Genomic DNA, 24,517 nt, shown 5'->3' with positions numbered 1-24,517 from the left:
GAGGAGGAAGAGGAAGCCGGCCCATCAGGGCCACCCTCAGCCGCGCCAGCCCATGGCGATGAAGGGGACACATCTTCCCTGGAGGGGAGCCGGGGGGAAGGGTCGGAGGAGAGTGAAGCTCCGGGGCCCAGCGGCCTGCAGCAACGCGGGAGGGGTGGGGAAGCTCGGCGGACTTCTCCCCAGAGGGTGAGTGCGGCCTCCAGTCCTGCGACGTTGAGCGCAGAGGAGGTGCGGCTCCTGGAGGAAATGGCCGTCCAGGCTGAGCGCAGGCACAATGAGCTCATGGCTGCAGTGGCAAGGATGCCTGACTCCATTGAGTCTCTGTCAAGGAGTGTGCAGGAATTCGGAGCAGCACAGGCCAGGAGTCTGCAACAATTCAGTGCAGCACAGGCCAGGAGTCTGCAGGACTTCGCAGCAGCACAGGCGGCTTCTAGCCAAGTGCTCAGTCGTGCCGTTCATTCACTGGCTGGTGTCATGCGGACACAAACCAGGGCCACACGGGCACTAACTGCTGCCACCCTCGCTGGATCGGCCAGGCATCGCCAGGGCACTCGCTGCGCAGCAGCAGCCCAGCAGTCTGTTCTTCAGCTGTTTGCTGCGCATGCTGCAGTGCTGGCCTGTGCGAGTGCCAATGTCTCAGGCGACCAGGGAGTACCTGCGATCTGTCAGGTTGGCACCATTCCTGCAGCCGACACTGCCACTCCGCCATTGCAGCTGCCACCAGCCGCTGGACAGACTGCTGCCGCCCAAGCAGAGTTGGAGCAGTCAGCAGCCGGCCCCTCCAGGGCCAGAGCTGGTGCAGGCCGACCCCCAAGGGCATCTGCCGTCTCGCCAACTGACCCTCAGCAGCCTTCCCCCAGCCTTGCTGCAGCCACTGGGGTCCCATTGTGGAGGAGCTGCAGGGCGGGCAGGGGCCAGTCACGGATGCGAAAGGCATCACCCTCGCAGGGCAAAAAGTAGAAGGTCTGGCCAAATGCTTTGTGTTTGTTGAAAGGCCGAGACTGGTGTAGTTGTGGTTTTGTAAGGCCGAGACTGGTGTCTTTCTTTGTTTTGTAAGGCCGAGACTGGTGTCTTTCTTTTTTTTGCAAGGCCGAGACTGTTCATTTTGTGTTTTTGGAGGGGGCTTCTCTCCATTAGTTAGTAATGTGGGAAGGGCAGAGGTTTCCAGGAAATAAATGTTCTTAAATCGCACTGTCCAGGCTTTTTTTTGCAAGTCCTGGTTGCCCTGCTCGGCTGAGGGCTTGTGGAGCGGCTACATTCATCTGGTGACATTGGCACAAGCCATTCCCTGAGAGGGGGCCTAGAACCGACGTTCAATAAGCCGGCGACGGGCGGCCCTTGCACTTTCTGCCTCCCTCCTGTGCTGGTCCTCCTCCTCCTCCTCCTCCTCCTCAGGTGGTCCTCCAATCTCTGGTGGCAGTGGCTGAGTCCTGCAGATAGCCAGGTTGTGCAGCATGCAGCACACGACCACGAAATGGGAGACTCGCTCCGGCGAATATTGTAGGGCTCCACCGGAACGATCCAGACAGCGGAGCCGTTGGTTCAGGACGCCGATTGTTTGCTCAATGATGTTCCTGGTTGCTTGATGGCTGTCGTTGTATCCCTCTTCAGCAGGGGTGCTGGGCGCATGGAGCGGGGTCATCAGCCAGGTACACAAAGGATAGCCTTTGTCCCCGAGAAACCATCCTCGTGGGTAAGGCTGGGCCTGGAACATGTCTGCCACAGAAGTCTGGCACAGGATGAAGGCATCGTGGCTGCTGCCTGGAAAGTGGGCATTGACAGCTAGGATGAGCTGCCTGTGGTCACACACCAGCTGAACGTTGAGCGAATGGTAGCCCTTCCGGTTGCGGTAATCCTCGGCATGCTCCAGAGGTGCCCGCAAAGCCACATGCGTGCAGTCAATGGCGCCCTGCACCATGGGGAAGCCCGCGAATGCTGCAAAGCCCATTGCACGCTGTTGCTGCTTGACAAGGGCCATGGAGAAGGAAATGAACTGACGTCTCCTTCTGAAAAGGGCATTGGTCACCTGGCGGATGCAGCAATGCACGGCGAACTGGGAGATGTTGGAAATGTCCCCAGTAGCGGATTGGAAGGAGCCGGTGGCATAGAAGTTGAGAGCCACCATCACCTTCACTGCCACCGACAGAGACGTCCTGCTCCTCAGATGTGGCTGCAGATCACCGCCAAGCAGGTGGCAGATCTCAGTGACCACCGCCCTTCGGAATCGCAGCCTCCGAACACACTGCTCGTCAGACATGTTCAGATAGGAGAACTGCTGGCAGTATACCCTGGGTGGGTAAGGCCTCCTTTCCCGATGCCTTTTGCCCCCTCTCCGTCTGGCCATGACTGCCACTCTTTCACGGCGTCTGTGAGCCCTTTGAATGCAATGGAGAAGGCCAACGTTTGCACCCATTGCAGCCCCCATTATATGTTTGCAAACAATGATATGACACTGAAGGCAAAGACAAGTGGAAAGCTGTGGCCTGAAGCCACAAGTACCTGTCCGAGCGTTGAGCCAAAGCAGAAAGCTCTCTACCTTTGTCTCTCTGCAAAGATCCGTCTCTCAAAAAGGATTGCTGCGAAATGGCAGCCTTTTCTACTGCAGGAGGTGTGCCCTTTTCTACTGCAGGAGGTGTGCCCTACCAGTCGCTAGGGGCGCCAGGCGCACAATAGGGCGTCGCCACTGAATTTCCAGTTTGGGGCGCACAAAGGGCGTTGCACGAGGAAATGACGTCAGGATCTGCGCGCGCAGCTGAGCGCGCGCAAAGACTTTGCGCCGCCGCTAAATCTTGAGTGAAGTTGGGGAGAGGCGCAGATCGCGCTGCGCCCAGCCGCTAGCCGCCTAGCGCCCAACATCTCCTCCTCCTAAGGCGCTACCGGCTGGCGCAAGCAACTGAATTTCTAGGCCAAGGTGTTTTATAAGTATATTAAGGGCAAGAGGATAACTAGGGAAAGAGTAGGGCCCATTAGGGACCAAAGTGGCAATCTGTATGTGGAGCCAGAAGATGTAGGTGGGGTTTTAAATGAATTTTTTGCATCTGTGTTCACTATGGAGAAGGATGATGTAGACATAGAAATCGGGCAGGGGGACTGTGATATACTTGAAAATATTAGCATCGAGAGGGAGGAGGTACTAGCAGTTTTAGCAGGCTTAAAAGTGGATAAATCCCCAGGCCCGGATGAAATGTATCCCAGGCTGCTGTGTGAGGCAAAGGAGGAGATTGCAGGGGCTCTGACACAAATTTTCAGAACGTCTCTGGCCACAGGGGATGTGCCAGAGGACTGGAGAACAGCTAACGTAGTACCATTATTCAAGAAGGGTAGTAGGGATAAACCAGGGAATTACAGGCCAGTGAGCCTAACATCAATGGTAGGGAAATTATTGGAAAAAATTCTGAGGGACAGAATTAGTCTCCACTTGGAGAGGCAGGGATTAATCAGGAATAGTCAGCATGGCTTTGTCAAGGGAAGATCATGTCTGACCAATTTGATTGAATTTTTCAAGGGGGTGGCTAGGTGTGTGGATGAGGGTAGTGGTATACATGGATTTCAGTAAGGCTTTCGATAAAGTCCCGCATAGGAGACTGATCAAGAAGGTAAGAGCCCATGGGATCCAGGGTGCCTTGGCACATTGGATCCAAAACTGGCTTAGTGGCAGAAGGCAGAGGGTGATGGTCGAAGGTTGTTTTTGTGACTGGAAGTCTGTGTCCAGTGGGGTACCACAGGGATCGGTGCTGGGTCCCTTGCTGTTTGTGGTCTACATTAATGATTTGGAATGTGAATGTAAAAGGTATGATCAGTAAGTTCACAGATGACACGAAAATTGGTGGGGTGGTAAATAGCGAGGAGGGTAGCCTCAGTCTGCAGGACGATATAGATGGGTTGGTCAGAACAGTGGCAAATGGAATTTAATCCTGAAAAGTGTGAGGTGATGCATTTTGGAGGGACAAACAAGGCAAGGGAATACACAATGAATGGTAGGACCCTAGGAAAGACAAAGGATCAGAGGGACCTTGGTGTGCATGTACATAGATCCCTGAAGGCAGCAGAACAGGTGGATAAGGTGGTTAAAAAGGCATATGGGATACTTGCCTTCATTAGCCGAGGCATAGAATATAAGAGCAGGGAGGTTATGATGGAGCTGTACAAAATGTTGGTTAGGCCACAGCTGGAATACTGTGTACAGTTCTGGTCGCCACACTATAGGAAGGATGTGATTGCTTTGGAGAGGGTGCAGAGGAGATTCACCAGGATGTTACCTGGGCTGGAGCGCTTCAGCTATGAGGAAAGACTGGACAGGCTGGGGTTGTTTTCCTTGGAGCAGAGAAGGCTGAGGGGGGACCTGATTGAGGTGTACAAAATTATGAGGGGCATAGATAGGGTAGATAGAAAGGAAGTTTTTCCCTTATTAGAGGGGTCAATAACAAGGGGGCATAGATTCAAGGTAAGGGGCAGGAGGTTTAGAGGGGATTTGAGGAAGAGCTTTTTCACCCAGAGGGTGGTTGAAATCTGGAACTCACTGCCTGAAAGGGTGGTAGAGGCAGGAACCCTCACATCATTCAAGAAGTATTTGGATGAGCACTTGAAATGCCATAGCATACAAGGCTACGGACCAAATGCTGGAAAATGGGATTAGATTAGACAGGGCTTGATGGCCTGCGCGGACGCGATGGGCCGAAGAGCCTCTTTCTGTGCTGTATAACTCTATGACTCTATGGCCTAGAAATTCAGTATAGCCACTTTTGGGGCGGTAAAGTCGGGCGGCCGCTAAAGTTTGCGCCCGGCGCAAAGTCGCGCCGCCTTCACCGATATTCAGTCGCATCGCCCCAAGAGGTTGCTGCTGCGCTAAAACAGGTGATGCACGACTATCTTTAGGCGCTAAGCCGGCGGTGCTGAGCGATACCCCCGAGGCCGGGCGCAGCGCAGGTGCGGCGAGTTCTTGATTGACGGCAGACACTCTGGCGCCGGTCAGCTCTTAAAGGGGGAGGGTGGATTTGTTTGCCTGCCACGCCCTGCACACTGCAGCCCTCAACCTAGGCCTGACCACTTCAGCTTCACCTGTACAACGCCCAGGACTATGGAGAAGGCCAGGGAGAGAGCGCAGCGCTTCAGCGACGGTGACCTTAGGCTGCTGGTTGGCGGAGTGGAGCGCAGGTGCCATGTTTTGTTCCCAGAAGGTGGCAAGAGGCCGCTGCCCAGCGCCTACCGGAAAGCCTGGAGGGAGGTGTCCAACAGGGTGTCTTCCAACAGCGTGGTTGCCAGGACTCCTGTGCAATGCCGGAAGAAGTTCAACGACCTCACTCGGGTTGTCAGGGTGAGTACCCTTTCCAGTGTCCTCCTCATCCTTGCATGTGCACCTCACATTATGGGCAAAGGGACCTGAAAGCCCTAATGGCCAGCCCTCATCCAGCAGCTATGGGACTGGCATGAAAATCAATTGCACATTCAGCACTTTACACACTGTCCAAGCTATTCGACCATGGGAGGCATTGCAGACAAGATCAGGGCTACACACTGTCCAAGCTATTCGACCATGGGAGGCAGTGCAGACAAGATCAGAGCTACACACTGTACAAGCTATTCGACCATGGGAGGCAGTGCAGACAAGATCAGGGCTACACACTGTACTTAGAGGCCGTCCTTTCTCTTGCAGGCCAAGGTTGCGGACAACCGGCGCAACCGAACTGAGACCGGGGGAGGCCGTCCTGACCACAAAGAGCTCTCCGACCTCGACCAGCGTGTGGAGCGCATTATGGTAGGCCGGCTGATTGGCCCCGTCGCCAGTGGAGATGCCGACCCTGTTCTGGGCACCAATGGTAAGGGCATCACCTTTTGGACCTCTCTCGTTCCACTTGCGCATCAGATCAGCATCCTTTGCCACTGTCCGACCAATGCGGTGAATGGCACCACTCATGCCTCCCTCGCTGCCGCCCTGTCCTCACTCTAAAGCTACTCTTGTGCCTTCCTGCTTTCAGATGGTGAATCGCCAGGTGAGGAGGCGGGCCCTCAAGCTGCCACTGTCAGCCCTTCGGAAGACGAGGAGGAGGAAGAGGAAGCCGGCCCATCAGTGCCACCCTCAGCCGCGCCAGCCCATGGCGATGTAGGGGACACGTCTTCCCTGGAGGGGAGCCGGGGGGGAAGGGTCGGAGGAGAGTGAAGCTCCGGGGCCCAGCGGCCTGCAGCAACGCGGGAGGGGTGGGGAAGCTCGGCGGACTTCTCCCCAGAGGGTGAGTGCGGCCTCCAGTCCTGCAACGGTCAGCGCAGAGGAGGTGCGCCTCCTAGAGGAAATGGCCATCCAGGCTGAACGCAGGCACACTGAGCTCATGGCTGCAGTGGCAAGGATGCCTGACTCCATAGAGTGTCTGTCAAGGAGTGTGCAGCAATTCGGAGCAGCACAGGCCAGGAGTCTGCAACAATTCAGTGCAGCACAGGCCAGGAGTCTGGAACTATTCAGTGCAGCACAGGCCAGGAGTCTGCAGGACTTCGCGGCAGCACAGTCGGCTTCTAGCCAAGTGCTCAGTCGTGCCATCCATTCACTGGCTGGTGTCATGCGGACACAGACCAGGGCCACACGGGCACTAACTGCTGCCACCCTCGCTGGATCAGCCAGGCATCGCCAGGGCACTCGCCGCGCCGCAGCAGCCCAGCAGTCTGTTCTTCAGCTGTTTGCTGCGCATGCTGCAGTGCTGGCCCATGCGAGTGCCAATGTCTCAGGCGACCAGCGAGCACCTGCAATCTGCCAGGTTGCCACCATTCCTGCAGCCGACACTGCCACTCCGCCATTGCAGCTGCCACGAGCTGCTGGACAGACTGCTGCCGCCCAGCCAGAGTTGGAGCAGTCAGCAGCCGGACACTCCAAGGCCAGACCTGGTGCAGGCCGACCCCCAAGGGCATCTGCCCTCTCGCCATCTGCCCCTCAGCAGCCTTCCCCCAGCCTTGCTGCAGCCACTGGGCTCCCATTGAGGAGGAGCAGCAGGGCGGGCAGGGGCCAGGCAAGGATGCGCAAGGCATCGCCCTCGCAGGGCAAAAAGTAGAGGTATGCACAAATGCCTGGTGCTTGTTGTAAGGCCGACACTGGTGCAGTTGTTTTTGTGTAAGGCCGAGACTGGTGTCTTTCTTTTTGTAAGGCCGAGACTGGTAGTTTTGTGTTTTTGGAGGGGGCTTCTCCACATGAGCATGTAATGTGGGAAGGGCAGAGGTTTTCAATAAATTATTGTTGTTAAATTGCAGTGTGCATGGTTTTTTGGTTAAGTCCTGGTTGCCCTGCTCGGCTGAGGGCTTGTGGAGTGGCTACATTCATCTGCTGACATTGGCACAAGCCAGTCCCTGAGAGGGGGCCTAGAACCGACGTTCAATAAGCCGGCGACGGGCGGCCCTTGCACTTTCTGCCTCCCTCCTGTGCTGGTCCTCCTCCTCCTCCTCCTCAGGTGGTCCTCCAATCTGTGGTGGCAGTGGCTGAGTCCTGCGGATAGCCAGGTTGTGCAGCATGCAGCACACGACCACGAAATGGGAGACTTGCTCCGGCGAATACTGTAGGGCTCCACCGGAACGATCCAGACAGCGGAACCGTTGCTTCAGGACGCCGATTGTTTGTTCGATGATGTTCCTGGTCGCTTGATGGCTCTCGTTGTATCCCTCTTCAGCAGGGGTGCTGGGCGCACGGAGCGGGATCATCAGCCAGGTACACAAAGGATAGCCTTTGTCCCCGATAAGCCATCCTCGTGGGTGAGGCTGGGCCTGGAACATGTCTGCCACAGAAGTCTGTCGCAGGATGAAGGCATCGTGGCTGCTGCCTGGAAAGCGGGTATTGACAGCTAGGATGAGCTGCCTGTGGTCACACACCAGCTGGACGTTCAGCGAATGGTAGCCCTTCCGGTTGCGGTAATCCTCGGCATGCTCCAGAGGTGCCCGCAAAGCCACATGCGTGCAGTCAATGGCGCCCTGCACCATGGGGAAGCCCGCGAATGCTGCAAAGCCCATTGCACGCTGTTGCTGCTTGGCAAGGGCCATGGAGAAGGAGATGAACTGACGTCTCCTTTTGAAAAGGGCATTGGTCACCTGGCGGATGCAGCAATGCACGGCGAACTGGGAGATGTTGGCAATGTCCCCAGTAGCGGATTGGAAGGAGCCAGTGGCATAGAAGTTGAGAGCCACCGTCACCTTCACTGCCACCGACAGAGACGTCCTGCTCCTCAGCTGTGGCTGCAGATCACCGCCAAGCAGCTGGCAGATCTCTGTGACCACGTCCCTTCTGAATCGCAGCCTCCGAACACACTGCTCCTCAGACATGTTGAGATAGGAGAACTGCTGGCGGTATACCCTGGGTGGGTAAGGCCTCCTTTGCCGACACCTGTTGCCCCCTCTCCGTCTAGCCAGGGCTGCCACTCTCTCACGGCGTCTGTGAGCCCTTTGGATGTAATTGAGAAAGCCAGCGTTGACACCCATTGCAGCCCCCATAATATGCTGGCAAACAATGAGATGTCAATGAAGGCAAAGACTAGTGGAAAGCTGTGGCCTGAAGCCAGAAGTACCTGTCCGAGTGTTGGGCCAAAGCAGAAAGCTATCTACCTTGGTCTCTCTCCAAAGATCCGTTTCGCAAGAGGGAGTGCTGCAAAATGGCAGCCTTTTATATTGCAGGAGGAGTGCCCTTTAATTTGCGCCCCCCGTGCCCCGCATCGGCTGAGCACCGTTCCACTCTAACAGTCGCTAGGGGCGCCAGGCGCACAATGTGGCGTTGCCACTGAAGTTCCGGCTGGGGGCGCACAAAGGGCGTTGCACGAGGAAATGACGTCATGATCTGCGCGCGCAGCTGAGCGCGCGCAAAGACTTTGCGCCGCCGCTAAATCTCTAGTGAAGTTGGGGGCGAGGCGCAGTTCGCGCTGCGCCCGGGCGCTACCCGCCTAGCGCCCGACATCTACTCCTCCTAAGGCGCTAACGGCTGGCGCAACCAACTGAATTTCTAGGCCTATGACTCTAAAATATCATGAATTACTAAGCCACACCCCTCCATCTCTGTCCTCCTCAAAACTCTTCTCTTCGACTATGCTTTCAGTCCCCACCCAAACCTCTCCACATTCCCCTCCCTTGGTTAGCATCCACATTACTATAAACTGCTCTGGGACATATTCCTGCGCTTGATGAGTGCTCTTGAGGTACAATTTCTTGTTGTTTTATGTATGCTAATTCAAGTGCCTTACATAAGATGACTAAAAACTTAAAGCTTGCTAACCTAAGACACATATAACAAGCTATTAATCTGTCAGGGGCAATGTGACAGTGGCCTGAGGCCAGTGTTCCAGTGAAATGTTCTCTCTGCCTATAACAAAGTGCCTATCCTTCACTGGGAGCACCTCCTCAATGCAGGCCTCAGGCTAGCACTTCACCACAGGGGGATCGTAGGTTTGAATTTACAGCTTCCATTCCAAATAGTTTACAGCTGAGCCACCTCTGCAATGGGTTTTTAACATTTAAATAACTCATTAACAGACTTCAGACAAATGATTAAAATTTAATCAAAGCCAACAATCTACATAGGTCAGAGAAATGAGAGTAATTGATTTTAAAAAAGGGACTTGCTCAAGCAGTGATACATTGAAAGAAAGACGTGCATTTATAAAGCGCCTTTCGCGACCGCCGGACGTCTCAAAATGCTTTACAGCCAATGAAGTACTTTTGAAGTGGAGTCACTGTTGTTCTGTGGGAAACGCGGCAGCCAATTTGTGCACAGCAAGGTCCCACAAACAGCAATGTGATAATGACCAGATAATCTGGTTTTGTTATGTTGATTGAGGGATAAATATTGGCCAGGACACCGGTGATAACTCCCCTGTGCGCTTCTTCGAAATAGTGCCATGAGATCTTTTACGTCCACCTGAGAGAGCAGACGGGACCTCGGTTTAAACGTCTCATCCGAAAGAGATAGGCAGGTCAAAATCAGATCGTACCCAGCCAAACCAGCACGTAAGATCACCCTCACAGTTTTTGCTCGATAACTCATCAATGCCAATTTCTAAGATGGTGGCCGATGATATTTTAAAAGAGGCATTCCTTCCATGAAAAAATATTCAAAGGGAAAGACTGAAAGGAACAACAGATGTTTGGAATTAATAATATTTCTCATCCATGTTGGGCACTTTTCCACAGTAAGATGTTGGCGCTGTCAGATTTGTTAGAATGTTACACGGTCCCTGTCCTGATTACTATTTTCTGATGTATACACAAGTACCTGCATGCAAACATAATTATGACTGGCTGCTGGTGTGGTTTAAGTGGGTTTAAGTGCACATGCTAATTGCTAACAGCCTCAGTTTTCTAGTTGTGCAACTGCTGCAGTGAGAAGGACACAAAAGCAGCAGTCCTGAACATCACGCTAGTAGGTACGCAGTTTCTTCCTTTTTAGATCTTATTTGTCTTGATACGGCTGCAGCTCCATCCTTAGCTGAGCAGATATTTCCTGCGTGGATTCTCCGCAATCAGGGCAATCAGATTGTTCCCCTATATGCCACTATACCATAAATTAAACCCAATAGGCCCTTTATTCAACACCAGGTGTTATATAATAGCAAGATACTGCGGATGCTGGAAATCTGAAATAACAACAGAAAATGCTGGAAACACTCAGCAGGTCAGGCAGCATCGAGGAGAGAGAAACAGAGTCCTCAGGCTGGATTTTCCAAGCCCCGAGGAGGCGGGCATGGAGGCAGGACAGCCGGTAAAGTAGCAGAAATTGGGGGCGGATGGCAAACCCGCCCCCAACCCGCCTCCGTGCCCTTTTGCCAGGAGGCGGGAAGATGTACTGCTTCGGGTCCCATCTCCTGGAGGCGTAAAAGGCATTAAATATTTTTAACTGCCTGTTAACAGGCAGGAAAAAGGATCAGTGCCATTTTACCTTCACAGGTGAAGGCTTCCCGATCTTGGAGAACCCCGCCGGGTTGGAGGAGACATGAAGGAGGTCTGCGGCGGTCAGAGGCACCTGGAAGTAAGATGTAGAGGTGAGTGATGGGTGCAAGTGTGGAGTGGTAATTATGTAAGGTGAGTGATAAGTGTAAAAACATGTTCACTTACCTTGTTTTCTTCCTACAGCCTTCATCCTCTATGGATCGGGAGACCTGACATCCTCATTTCACAGACTGGCTGTTGAATCCTCCGAACCAACAGCCATCTGAAATCAACAAAGTTGAAAGGTTTGATGAGTCCTGAACACAAGGACTCATCAAACTACAGAGAATGTCAGTGTTTGACAGCTTCACAGAGCTGTCGAATGCTGACATTTCTTCTTCCAAGAAGTCTTGACAGATAGCATGTCTGATGTTGATGTGCTCTGACAGTGACTTCCTCCCTAATTGGCCTGCTGAGCCCACAGGGCGGGCTTAACAATGTCAATCAGGGGAAAATCCCTCTGGTTGGTCAGACGAAGATAGAGGCGGGACATTGACACGACAAGCAGCAGTCCCGCCTCCAACTCGTCTCCATTGAGAAAATCCAGCCTAATGTTCCAGGGTGAACCCTTCAAGGGTTCAATCCGAAACATTGGGGCGATTTTGCCAGCCCTGGGGAGGCAGGTTTGGAGGCGGGACTGCCGGGAAAATGGCAGAATGGGGGGGGCAGCAGGTACCATCTTCCCAGGAGGCGGGTAGCCGACCCGCACTGGGAGCTACCTCCCCGAGGCGGGTACGGGATTAGCGCCAATTAACTGCCTGTTAACAGGCAGTTAACAGGCAGTTTTTTGGCTAATCCCTATTTTCAGCCTTGAAGTGTGGGCTTCCCGACGGTTCCAAACCTCGCCAGGGTCAACGAGGCAGGTCGTCGGTCTCCGGGGGTTGGAGGGGCTGAGATGTCCGGTGTGCAGGTGAGTGATGGGTGCATGTGTGCAGAGGTAAGTGTGTGAGGTGTGTGTAAAGTGTTTTAATAAGTTTTACTTACCTTTACTTCTTCCTGCAGGCTTCCTCCCTTCAGGTCTCGGGAGTCCCTCAGCTCACCTGCACAGGAAGCAGAATGGCCGCTGAACTGTCAAAAGCTGCAGCCTTCTGCTTTCTGCTCAGGAAGGCTTTCTAATTGAGTCTTGAGTAAAGACTCAACATAGAATACAGATTGTCAGTGTTTGACAGCTACACAGAGCCATCAAACAATGACATTTCAGCTGTCAAAAGCTCTTGACAGATGAAACGTCACTCGCTGACGTCACCTGTAACCGGCTTTCCCTTAATTGGCCTGCTAAGCCCGCTGGGTTGGCCAGAAGTTGATGGAGGCAGAACTAAAACCCTCCAAAAGCTCCCCACTGACAAAATCCAGCCTGTTGACTCGGTTTCTCTCTCCTCGATGCTGTCTGACCTGCTGAGTGTTTCCAGCATTTTCTGTTGTTACCTAGTGTTATATTGTTGTTATCTGGTTCCAGAGCAGCATCTACTGAGGCTCATCAGCATCCAAATACTGTGATGGATATCCCAAAGTGTATAAGTGTGCCTCTAACTTGTAACATACATTCCTTCAAACATTAAGGCAAGTTTATGGTTTGGGTATTCCCAGTTTGGAGTCCTGCCTAATGCTACTGAAAAAATGGCACACATGCAGCTGTGGCAAAACCACCAATGATCTTCTGTACAAATGCATAACTGTCTTTAACCCAATGCTACAGCATCTGTGTTTGTTGGCTGAGTGTAAATAAGCTTTCTGCAAAAGCCCTGAAACGTGATGACGTCATCACGTTGGCCACGTGATGCCCCGAACGGCGGGAAATGTGATGACGTCATGACGTCAGAGAGTGGGAGGTTCTAAGCCCAGACCCCGTGTAACAAGCTGCTGAAAAGACCTGTTTGCTGTTGCTCCTGCATGTTTTTGTTTTGTTCACTTGTTTGATTAAATTCAGTTGAATTATTGAACTGACTCGACTTCAATGCTTCAGTTAGGGATAGATCGATTCCTACACAGCCACAATTAATCTAAAAATCCTGGCCTGTGTGTGTGCGCAATTTCCTGATACCTACTCCCAACAGGTGAAGCAAGCAGAACATTTACCTCATTATTTCCTTTCCTAGATTACTGTATATGACCTGCACTGGTCATTCTGCTCAACCATGTATCTTACCCTCTAGCTCAGAGGAGCAACTCCGATTGCACCAGTGCGAAACTTCAATTTCACACAGCGGCGCGAAGCTCATTTTAGCTTCCTACTTGAGGGACAGAATTTGTTATGATTTGCTGAGGCAAATATCATGCAACAAGATGAAAGTTACAGAATTCAACATGCCAGTAACCAGGATTTTTGTTCTTCAAAATCTTTTTTTTTAATTCTCACAAAGGGTAATTAATGTGTTTCTCTCTCCACAAAGCTGCCTTTGAGTGTTTCCAGCATTTTTTGGATTAAGTTCAGATTTGCAGCATCCGCAGTAGTTTGCTTTTGTTAACTAATTACATGCTGTGCTTAATATTTGCTGAAATTTATACTTCATGTCTATTTAATTGTAACAAAAAATAATACAATAAATCTTAATTTATAATACACCTGCATTTATAATAACTCTCTCCTACTTTGCACAGGTTCTTTGGAGAAGAAAGTGTCCATTATACGCAAAGATTGATAGGTGCAGTTGTAATCTGAAAAAAATGGTCTGGATTTAATATCTGCCAGTCCAAAGTGAGCATGGTAGTGTCGATCAAGACTCTGCTTAATCTGGTGAGAAGATTACTGCAAGCCAGGTCACTGCTAATCCTTAAAGCATGCAACCCTGCAAAGGCATGTTACTGAAAAGGGAAGAGATTCCAGATTGTAGGGAAAGATTTGCTTACAGGAATGGTTTATGAACTGGTGAAAGAGAAAAGACTGCGATAAAATATCAAAAATTGTATCAGGTGCAGATCCTTGATAAATATGTGAGGGAATAATCTGGCAGATTTTTTTCCCAAAACTGTATTGAAGATAGCAACAGATGAAGGTTGTATAGCCCAAAAGTTAAAGCCCCATGATCATATCTCACTACTGCACGCAGCTGCCATCTTCTACAATAAGCTTCCCAGTGCAGCAGGAGGAGCAGCTAATGCGTTACTGCAGCAAATCAACTGCAAATCTAGGGAAATAAATGATGCTGAACTGACTGAATTATAGTAACGACTTTTCTCTTTTCGAATTTGAATTTTTTGTTTGCATTAGGTCATGATATTCAGGGGCACCCATTCGGAACAAGACAATGGCCCTGATCATTATTTTTTAAGGGGACAACTTGTTACTCCACTTTCAGCTGTATTAATACAGGAAGTATACATGAAGAGCAGTGATCACAGTGCTGGAGAATGAAACCTAGAGCACTTTGCACAAGACAGATACATTGTGGTGCCACCCAGCCACTCACGCGGTACCAGGCTGCCGCTCGCTGGAAGGAGACACCGCGGACACACTTCACTGGAAGGAGACACCGCGGACACACTCGCTGGAAGGAGACACCATGGGACACACTTCACTGGAAGGAGACACACCGTGGGACATACTCACTGGAAGGAGACACACCGCGGGACACACTTCACTGAAGGAGACACACCGTGGGACATACTCGCTGGAAGGAGACACCGCGGGACACACTCACTGGAAGGAGACACCGCGGGACACACTCACTGGAAGGAGACACCGCGGGACACACTCACTGGAAGGAGACACACCGCGGGACACACTCACTGGAAGGAGACACACCGCAGGACACACTCACTGGAAGGAGACACCGCGGGACACACTCACTGGAAGGAGAGACACCGCAGGACACACTCACTGGAAGGAGACGCCGCGGGACAAGGCCCGGGACGAGGACGAGCCCAGCAGCAAGGTCGAGGCCCAGGAGTGGTGCAGCGTGGACCAGCAGCAGGGTCGGGAGGGTGCAGGCAGTGAGGACCTGCAGGAAGGAGGGAGGAGGACAGTAGGAGTATGTTTATCTGTGTGTGTGTGTGTGTGTGTGTGTGTGTGTGTGTGTGTGTGTGTGTGCTAGGCCGATGTAGCAGAGCCTGGTCTCCAATCGTCTTGGATCCCCTTGCCATTGGACCAAGACCTTGCTCTGTCAAGCCCGTGTGGTAACTGGTGTGCAACGGCCACCCCACGTTAAAAGAATTAATGCACAGGCATCTTCCACCCTTCAAAATGAAGTTCAGGATCTGGAACGTCAGGACCCTCATGGGCAACCCCAACAGTGACAGACTGGAACGCCTCCCTGCCACTCGCATGGTGCCTGACTGCCACTCACATGCTGACCTTAGATTGGACAGTCTGGCTTTTGAACATGATGTCTAGGCATTTCTGAAACATAAATTGGACAGAATTTAAAAGAAAACCTTTTTGGCTTACTTCGGTATCTTATAATGTGGATGGTTTACAGTAAATTTTCAACATCTGCAAAGCAAGCTTTCAAACTTGGTCTATTTAAGCTTGCATGAAAAATGGATGTCCATCTCAACTTGCCTTTCAATACAAGTCACGATATTGCAGATAAAGTGCGTCGAAGAACCGAGGACGTGAAACTTAATCGAATGATATATAACTTGTCTCACTTGGTACAAAACTGGAAATTTGAAAAATTCCGTTTAAATTTAAAAGGACAGTATAAAATGTGTTTAAAAGTTTCTGTTAAAATAGTTTCCATGACTTCTGCACAATAAACATTGTGGACAGGTTAGTCAGCCCCTTTCCTAGAGACTGCAGTAAAAAAAATCACAGTTTTAGGCTGTAATTACAAAGAGTTCAGGCACAGCAAACTCGAGCACATATGGCATTTTTCACTGTCAATCCCCAACAGGATGAGCTGCATTCAGTATTGCTGAATAGATAGCAGGTGTGGATCAGGCAAGCTTAAGAATCAGATTTGGGCTCACTTAACAATAATCATTTTTAAGTTTGTAGAGAGTGCTCAAAATACCAATTTGGTGATGGTCAGTCTCCTCCAATATCACTTCTTTAAGAATGCCTTAGTTTAAGAACTCTGTGACACAATGGCCTAGAAATTCAGTATCGCCACGTTTGGGGTGCTATAGTCGAGCGTGCGCTAAATTTAGCGCCCGGCGCAAATTAGCGCCACCTTCAGCGAAATTGACCTGCTTCGCCCCAAGAGGTTCTTGGTGTGCTAAAGCAGGCGCTGCACGACTATCCTAAGGCGCTAAGCCGGAGAGGCGAGGCGCTACCACCGAGGGCGGGCGCAGCGCAGGTGCGGCCAGTTAGCGATTGCAGGCAGACACGCTGGCACCGGTCACCTCTTAAAGGGGGAGGGTCAATTTGGCTTGCAGCCACGCCCTGCACATTGGAGCCCTGATTCTCGGCCTGGACAGACCTGCTGCGACATTGTAACGCCTAGGACCATGGAGAGGGCCAGGGAGTGAGCGCAGCAGTTCAGTGAGGGGGCCCTGAAGGTTCTGGTTAGCGCAGTGGAGCGCAGGCGAGCTATCCTGTTTCCGGACAGTGGCAGGAAGCCGCTGCCCAACGAATATCGAAAAGCTTGGAGGGAGGTGGCACACAGAGTGACCTCCAGCAGCATGGTACCTAGGACCCCTGTGCAATGCAGGAAGAAGATTAACGACCTCACTCGCGTTGTCAGGGTGAGTACCCTTTCCAGTATCCTCTTCATCCCTGCATGTGCACCTCACTTTATGGCCAAAGGGTCCTGAAAGCCCCAATGCCCAGCCCTCATCCAACACCTATGGGCCTTTCATGAAACTCACATGTACATTCACCACTTTACACACTGTAAGGGCTATTTGACCATGGGAGGCAGTGCAGCCAAGATCAGGGCTTCACACTGTAAGGGCTATTCCACCATGGGAGGCAGTGCAGCCAAGATCAGAGCTTCACACTGTACTGACAGCCCGTCCTTTCTCTTGCAGGGTAAGCTGGCGCACAATAGGAGGCAGCAGCAACGGACCGGGGGAGGCCGTCCTGAACTTAAAGACCTCAGCGATCTGGAGCAGTGAGTGGAATGGATTATGGCAGGCCAGATGATTGGCCCCATCGCCACTGGAGATGCCGACCCCGTTCTGGACAGCAATGGTAAGGTCATCACCTTTTTGACCTCTCTCCTTCCACTTGTGCCTCACACCAGCATCCTTTGCCACTATCGAACCAATGCAGTGCATTGCAGCACTCATGCCTCCCTCGCTGCCACCCTGTCCTCACGCTAAAGCAACTCTTGTACCTCCCTGCTTTCAGATGCTGATTCGCCAGGTGAGGAGGCGGGCCCTCAAGCTGCCACTGTGAGTGATTCTGAAGGCGAGGAGGAGGAAGAGGAAGCCGGACCATCAGTGCCACCCTCAGCCGAGGCAGCCCATGGCCGTAATGGGGACACGCCTCCCTGGAGGGGAGCGGGGGGGGAAGGGTCTGAGGAGGGTGAAGCTCCGGGGCCCAGCGGGCTGCAGCAACGCGGGGGGGGGGTAGGGAAGCTCAGCGGCCTTCTCCCCGGAGGGAGAGTCTGGCCTCCAGTCCTGCTACAGTGAGCGTAGAGGAGGTGCAGCTCCTCGTTGAAAGGGGCGCCCAGGCGGAGCACAGGCACACTGAGCTCATGGCTGCAGTGGCAAGGATGCCTGACTCCATAGAGTCACTGGCAAGGAGTGTACAGGAATTCGGGGCAGCACAGGCAAGGAGGCTGCAGGACTTCGGTGCAGCACAGGCGGCTTCCACGCAAGTGCTTAGTCGTGCCATGCAGTCAGTGGCTGGTCTGATGCAGACACAGATTAGGGCCACACGAGCACTGACTGCTGCCACCCTCGCTGGATCGGGCAGGATTCGCCGGGGCCCTCACCGCGCCGCAGCAGGCCAGCAGTCTGTGCTTCAGGAGATTGCTGCGCATGCTGCAGTGCTGCCCCGTGCGAGTGCCAATGTGTCGTCCGACCAGGGAGTGCCTGTGCTCTGTCAGGATGGCAGCATTCCTGCTGCCAACACTGTCACTCCTCCACTGCAGCTGCCACCACCCGTAGGACAGACTGCTGCCGCCCATGCAGAGTTGGAGCAGTCAGCAGCCGGGCCCTCCAGGCCCAGAGCTGGTCCAGGCCGTCCCCCAAGGGCATCTGCCGACTCACTATCTGACACTCAGCAGCCTTCCCCCAGCCTTGCTGAAGCCACTAGGGTCCCATTGCGGAGGAGCTGCAGGGTGGGAAGGGGCCAATCTCGCAAGCGAAGCAGATCACCCTCACAGACCAAAAAGTAGGAGGTGTGGCAAAATGCTGTGAATTTTTTTAGTGAAGGCCGAGGATCATGGTCATTTTTGGTGAACTCTTTTGTTCATTGTCTGCAGGTTGTGAGAGCTAACTATGTGTCTGACTGTTTTTTGGGGGGTTTCTCTGTATTTGTTTGTCATGCGGGAACGGCACAGAGTTTGTTAAATAAATAATTGTCTTTATTCAGATTGTGCATGTTTGCTCTTTGAACTATTTGTTGCCTTGACCAGCTCAGGGTTTGCGGAACAGTTCCATTCATGTTCTTTCAATGGCACAAGCCATTCCCTCAGAGGGGGCCTAGAACCGACTTGCAATAAGCTGCTGACGGACGGCCCTTGCACTTTGTGCCTCCCTCCCGTCTTGGTGCTCCTCCTCCTCCTCCTCCTCCTCTGGTGGTCCTCCAATGTCTGGTGGCAGTGGCTGAGTCCTGAGGATAGCCACGTTGTGCAGCATGCAGCACACTACAACGAAATGGGAGACTCGCTCAGGTGAGTACTGAAGGGCTCCCCCGGAATGGTCCAGACAGTGGAACCGTTGCTTTAGCACGCCGATTGTGTGCTCAATGATGTTCCTGGTCGCTTGATGGCTCTCATTGTATCGTTCTTCAGCAGGGGTGCTGGGCGCATGGTAGCGGGGTCATCAGCCAGGTGCACAAAGGATAGCCCTTGTCCCCGAGAAGCCAACCTCCTGGGTGAGCCGGGGCTTCGAAAAGGTCTGCCACAGAAGTCTGGCGCAGGATGAAGGCGTCGTGGCTGCTGCCTGGAAAGCGGGCATTGACAGCTAGTATCTGCTGTCTGTGGTCATACACCAACTGCACGTTCAATGAATGGAACCCCTTCCGGTTGCGGTATTCCTCGGCATTCTCTTGAGGCGCCCGCAAAGCCACATGCGTACAGCCAATGGCACCCTGGACCATGGGGCAGCCGCTATTCTTGCAAATCCCATTGCGCGCTCTTGCTGCTTGTCCAGGGTCATGGGGAAGGAAATGTACTGACGTCTCCTTTTGAAGAGGGCATTCGTGACTTGGCAGATGCAGCAATGCACCGCGAACTGGGAGACATTGGCAATGTCCCCAGTAGCGGATTGGAAGGAGCCGGTGGCATAGAAGTTGAGAGCCACTGTCACCTTCACTGCCACCGACAGAGACGTCCTGCTCCTCAGCTGAGGCTGCAGATCTGTCTGAAGCAGGTGGCAGAGCTCAGTGACCACCTCCCTTCTGAATCGAAGCCTCCGAATACACTGCTCCTCAGACATGTTGAGGTAGGAGAAGTGCTGGCGGTATACCCTGGGAGGGTAAGGTCTCCTGTGCCGACGCCTGTTGGCCCTCCTCCGTCTGGCCATGATTGGCACTCTCTCTTGGCGTCTCTGAGCCCTCTCAATACAATGGAGAAACCCAACGTTTCCACCCATTGCGGCCCCCATAGTATGTGGCCACTCAAGGCTATGGCACTGAAAAATCAATCCAACTGCAAAGTTCTGGGCTGAAGCCAGAAGCACCTGTGCGAGCGCTGACTCAATGCAGAAAGCTCTCTCCCTTTGTCTCTCTGCAAATCTCTCTCTCTCACACACAGGAGGAGTGGTCCAAAAATGGCTACCACTAAGAAGCCAGGAAGAGTCCCCTTTAAATAGCTCCCCCCCAGCCCCATAGCGACTGGGAACCGTTCCAGTCAACCAGTCGCTGGGAGCGCCAGGCGGAAAGAAGGGGGGCACCACTGAAGTTCCGGTTCGGGGCGCACCAAGGGTGTTGCACCATGAAATGACGTAAGGATCTGCGCACGCAGCTGAGCGGGCATTGCGGTTTTGCGCCACCGCCCGCTCAGTACAAAGAAGGTTCACTCGGTTAATCCCGGGGATGAGGGGATGGACATATGAGGAGAGGTTGAGTAGATTGGGACTCTACTCATTGGAGTTCAGAAAAATGAGAGGCGGTCTTATTGAAACATATAAGATTGTGAAGGGGTTGGATCGGATGGATGCGGGGAGGATGTTCCCGATGATGGGTGAAACTAGAACTAGGGGGCATAGTCTTAGAATAAGGGGCTGCTCTTTCAAAACTGAGATGAGGAGGAACTACTTCACTCAGAGGGTGGTAGGTCCATGGAATATGCTGCCCCAAAAAGCTGTAGAAGCTACATCATTACATAAATTTAAAACAGAAATAGACAGTTTCCTAGAAGTAAAGGGAATAAAGGGTTATGGGGAGCGGGCAGGAATTTGGACATGAGTCTAGGTTCGGATCGTTCATGGCCCTGTGGGTAGCGGAGCAGGCCCAGGGGCCGTGTAGCCTGATCCTGCTCCTATTTCGTGTGTCTAATTCTGTTAGATTCAGGAGATGGTTCTGTGATAGTAGATTGGCGGTTAGGATCAGATCAGCCATGATCTTATTGAATGGCGGAGCAGGCTCGAGGGGCCAATTGGCCTACTCCTGCTCCTATTTCTTATGTTCTTATGTTCTAAATGTCCGCTCAATTTCGCGAGAGGTGCAGGTCGCGCCGTGCCCAGGCGTTAGCCGCTTCGCGCCCCACTTATCGCCCTCTTAAGGCACTAGCAGCTGGCGCTAACAACTGAATTTCTCCCCCAATGTCTGTTGCATCACTAACTTCTGCAATGCAACTTTTGTTACCTTTAATGGAGGGGCGTGGTCAAGAAACCTCCCTCAATCAACATCACCAAAACAAATTAACTGGCTATTTATCTCTTTTGCTGTTTGCGACACCTTGCTGTGTAAATCAGCTGCCGCATGTGCCTCCATAACAACTTCTAAATAGTTCCTAACATTTTAGGATGCAGTGTATGAGTAATTTGAGACCTGACATGTAGCAAGTGTAGCAGGCTTGGTAGAAAAAAAGTGACTTTGGACCGATGGTTCCCAAAGCTCTCCACCACTGGGGTTTTCCTCGCCTCATGTCTGGGTCTGTTGTAGATTAATTGATAGATTGATTGCTATGATTAGTCAACAACTCCATTATCATTGTATCACACGACTACCAGGATGGTAGAAGGCGAACTAGGTCTTTTCTCGTCCAGTAATTCCTATGTTCGTATGTTCATTGTGTATGAAGTGCTTTGGGATGTCCTGAATATGTGAAAGGTATTAAATAAATACTAGATGTTTCTCCCTTTTACTAACAAAAACATGGACAATTAAACTCGTACTTTATGAGATAATCTGGTTATGCTTGGCTTGATTACTAATATAAAATTGGATGGAATAGTATTACTGATATTGCTTCTTAACACAAGCTCTCTTCATTGATACTGAACACAAGAAATAGTTTCAGCCAAGGATTAGTATTGTATGGAAAACCTACCTGAATAGTCGATGATATGCAACATCACACAACAGATTATGAAATATGGCATATCATACTAACATTGAAAATATAACCTAAATACTATTTTTTACCTCTAAAATCTTTCTACATTACATTTTATATACTGTAGTTGATATCAGTGCAGTTTGCAATACTTTCACATCAAGAATCCTCTTCTGGTACCGTAGCAACTGATCTGGGGAGATTTTCATTTCGCTATCTTCCGGTTTACGCCTAACAATGTGTCGGTAGCGGAGCCAAAACTGTACGTGAAGCAGAGCTGGCGACTTACCGCCGGTTGTCTGCCGGTTCAAGTTGTGGGGTGAACCTCGATTGAGGCAGCCGTGGAAACCACCAGAAAGAGGCCGAGGCCTAATTAATATCTACACCTCGGGGTCAAATGGCATTGCCAAAGCCTTTGATGCCAATAGACGCAGTTCCGTAATAATATTTTTTCTGGGATTGCAAGGCTATGGAGCGGTGCTGCTCCATGTTAAGTACTGGATTGAAACTTGTGACTGCGTCTGCTCATCAGGCAACCACTTATGGAAAGAATAAATATGGTTTCCAGAAAATACTGCTAGGTGCAGTTGTTAACTCTAGGGTGCCTCGGCAATCTTGTCATTCCAACTGTGTGCATTAATTCCACTCCTTTGAACTCTCATGCTTAATAATTCTGACAAGCAGTTCACTCAATTAGCTCATCAGCATTTCTAAAGATATAGTCCTGCAAAAAACCAAGGGAATCAGAGAGGGGGAAAAAAAACTGTTGAGACTGTAGGTCTGATTTATATTTAACTCCTTGGCCTGGAATATCCTCAGACCTGCTGGTGCTGCATCGCCACAACTTCTCCTGAAGAGTGGCGGGACCGCATTTCTATCTGATCAGATAGCACTTTCAAAGAGCCAGCACAGACATAAGGGGCCAAATGGCCTCTTTCTGTGTCATATCATTCTATGATTCTATGATAAACAGGGCTTTCCGCCACACCTCTGGTAAAATTAGAGTGGCAGAACGGGAACAACTCCGAGGAAATTACCGGCCGATTTATTTTTCTGAAACATTGCACTGTTCGCAAGATTTGTTCTTACGGCTTGTTCAATGCATTGTTGCGCCTCTGTGTTTTGCAACATTTGAGAGAGTTAGTCACTACCTAAGCAACTGTATAGCAAAGATTTTGTTTTGCTATTTTCTTTGCCGGACAATCCCTGAAGACACAGTTAGCAACATCCGACATGCAGCAAAGACTAAGAGAGCGACATTGCAGCAACAAAGCATCTGACCAACAACGTATTAATCGCGGGTTGATGCATCTCTACCTGGTATTACATTTGACAGAAGGTCAAAGTTTAGAAACGAGCACTCACTAGGTGACGCTAGACAATATAACTAATGTCCATTGTGTTTAGGAGCTCAGTGTAAAATATACCATACCTGTCATCTTGGTGATAACAAACTAACTACCTTTTTTAGCAGAATGCTAAGGGTTCAAGAGCATGGCTAAAACTTTAAAGTTTGTAACAGAGTATCATACCTCCTTCAGAGGCATCTGTTTTTATAAAGAGTGGTGGCGAAGTGGGAAATAAAGAGTTCCGGTCAGATATCCACCGAATGAATCAACCTTACCTCCAGAGATATTCAGCTGGGTGACCATCTGTTGTCCCACAGAGGGAAAGGTGATTCTATTTGGTTCTCTAACAAAGAGGAGCAAGAATATGTGTAACCAGTGGATTGTTCCACCTCAGAATTTTGACAATTGAGGAAGAGTAATCCAGATACGATCAGTCATATTTGATCGATTACTCCAACAGGCAAATCCCAGCCTGGAGTGTGGCTCCTTCCTTGGAGCAAGAATTAAGAGCTGCCTGAAGTAATCACCTAACTTTTAAGGCTCCAGTACATTCATGATCAGCGTTTCCAGATCATCTCTAATAAGTTTCTATCGAGGAAGCCCAGCCAAGTATAGCTGCTTTCTCGTAGGCATCCTCTTTGGACACTTTGGGAGTATAGACTAGTCCAACGACCAATAGCAATGGATGGCCAGGGAAGTGTTCACGTCAAAGAATGTTAAGAGTCGCAAAAAATTGAAGACATTGAAAACATGTCCTCAAGGTGCCTTTTCTGTTTGTGTTGCTATTGGTTGCAGACAATAAGAGTAATTTTATATTCTGCATTTTTGAATAAAAATGGATGCGATTCTGTGTGTAGTTTTGATGCCCAAGTAAGATTGTACATGTCGGTGCTTTGGAGGAATAAGAGGTCGTATCAAACCTGGGCTGGCTTGGGGCAATTCACAGTCAGAAAGTAATTTAATATTTGCTGGAGATTTTGGCATAAAGAAAGGTTGCTTGTTGATGAGCACTATCACAGCATTACATTAACTCAAAAAATAATAATAGGACATAGGGGGGAAAAACTTTCAACCAGCCTTTGTGGTAATGACAAAGGAACAAAAACATGATCATAGACAATGGGCACAGCTATGATGTGGTTGCAACTCCTTCTTATTCAAAAATAGAAAATATTAGTCATGGTATAAAATATAACAATGTTATTTTTTAAATCTTTTTTAAAATGTATTATCCACTTCATTACTTTCTTCACCTTCCTGTCCACCCACCACGAACTTGCAATGGGCAGACTGTCGATCTATGGTTTGTGAAATTGCTGCTCTAAACCTGTCACGAGAAGTTTGAATTGGGTGTCTGCCCCTCTCATTTCTTCTCCCTTCTGCAGGAAATGCAACTGTGAACGCCGTTGAACACCCACACACTGCAAGAAATATTGTTGTGAAAAATTCGTAACCTATTTAAGCTGAAAAGAGTCGGACATATTCGATACGGGTTAACCAGTTTATATCTAGGATTATCAGTCTGGTGTCTAAGCTTAGCTCACTTTTCCCACATCACCCTGTCTGCAGCAGGAGTGCAGTTGCTAGAGACACCAAGGAATGAGTCAGATGTATCACTACCTTACAACATTGATGGTAATATAGCTAAAGTAAAGGTATGAACCTATCTTGTGACAT

This window comes from Somniosus microcephalus, chromosome 3, assembly GCF_052327205.1.
Source record: "Somniosus microcephalus isolate GS21.2 chromosome 3, FLI_Smic_1.0, whole genome shotgun sequence".
NCBI lineage: Eukaryota > Metazoa > Chordata > Chondrichthyes > Squaliformes > Somniosidae > Somniosus > Somniosus microcephalus.
This window is presented reverse-complemented; position numbering follows the sequence as displayed.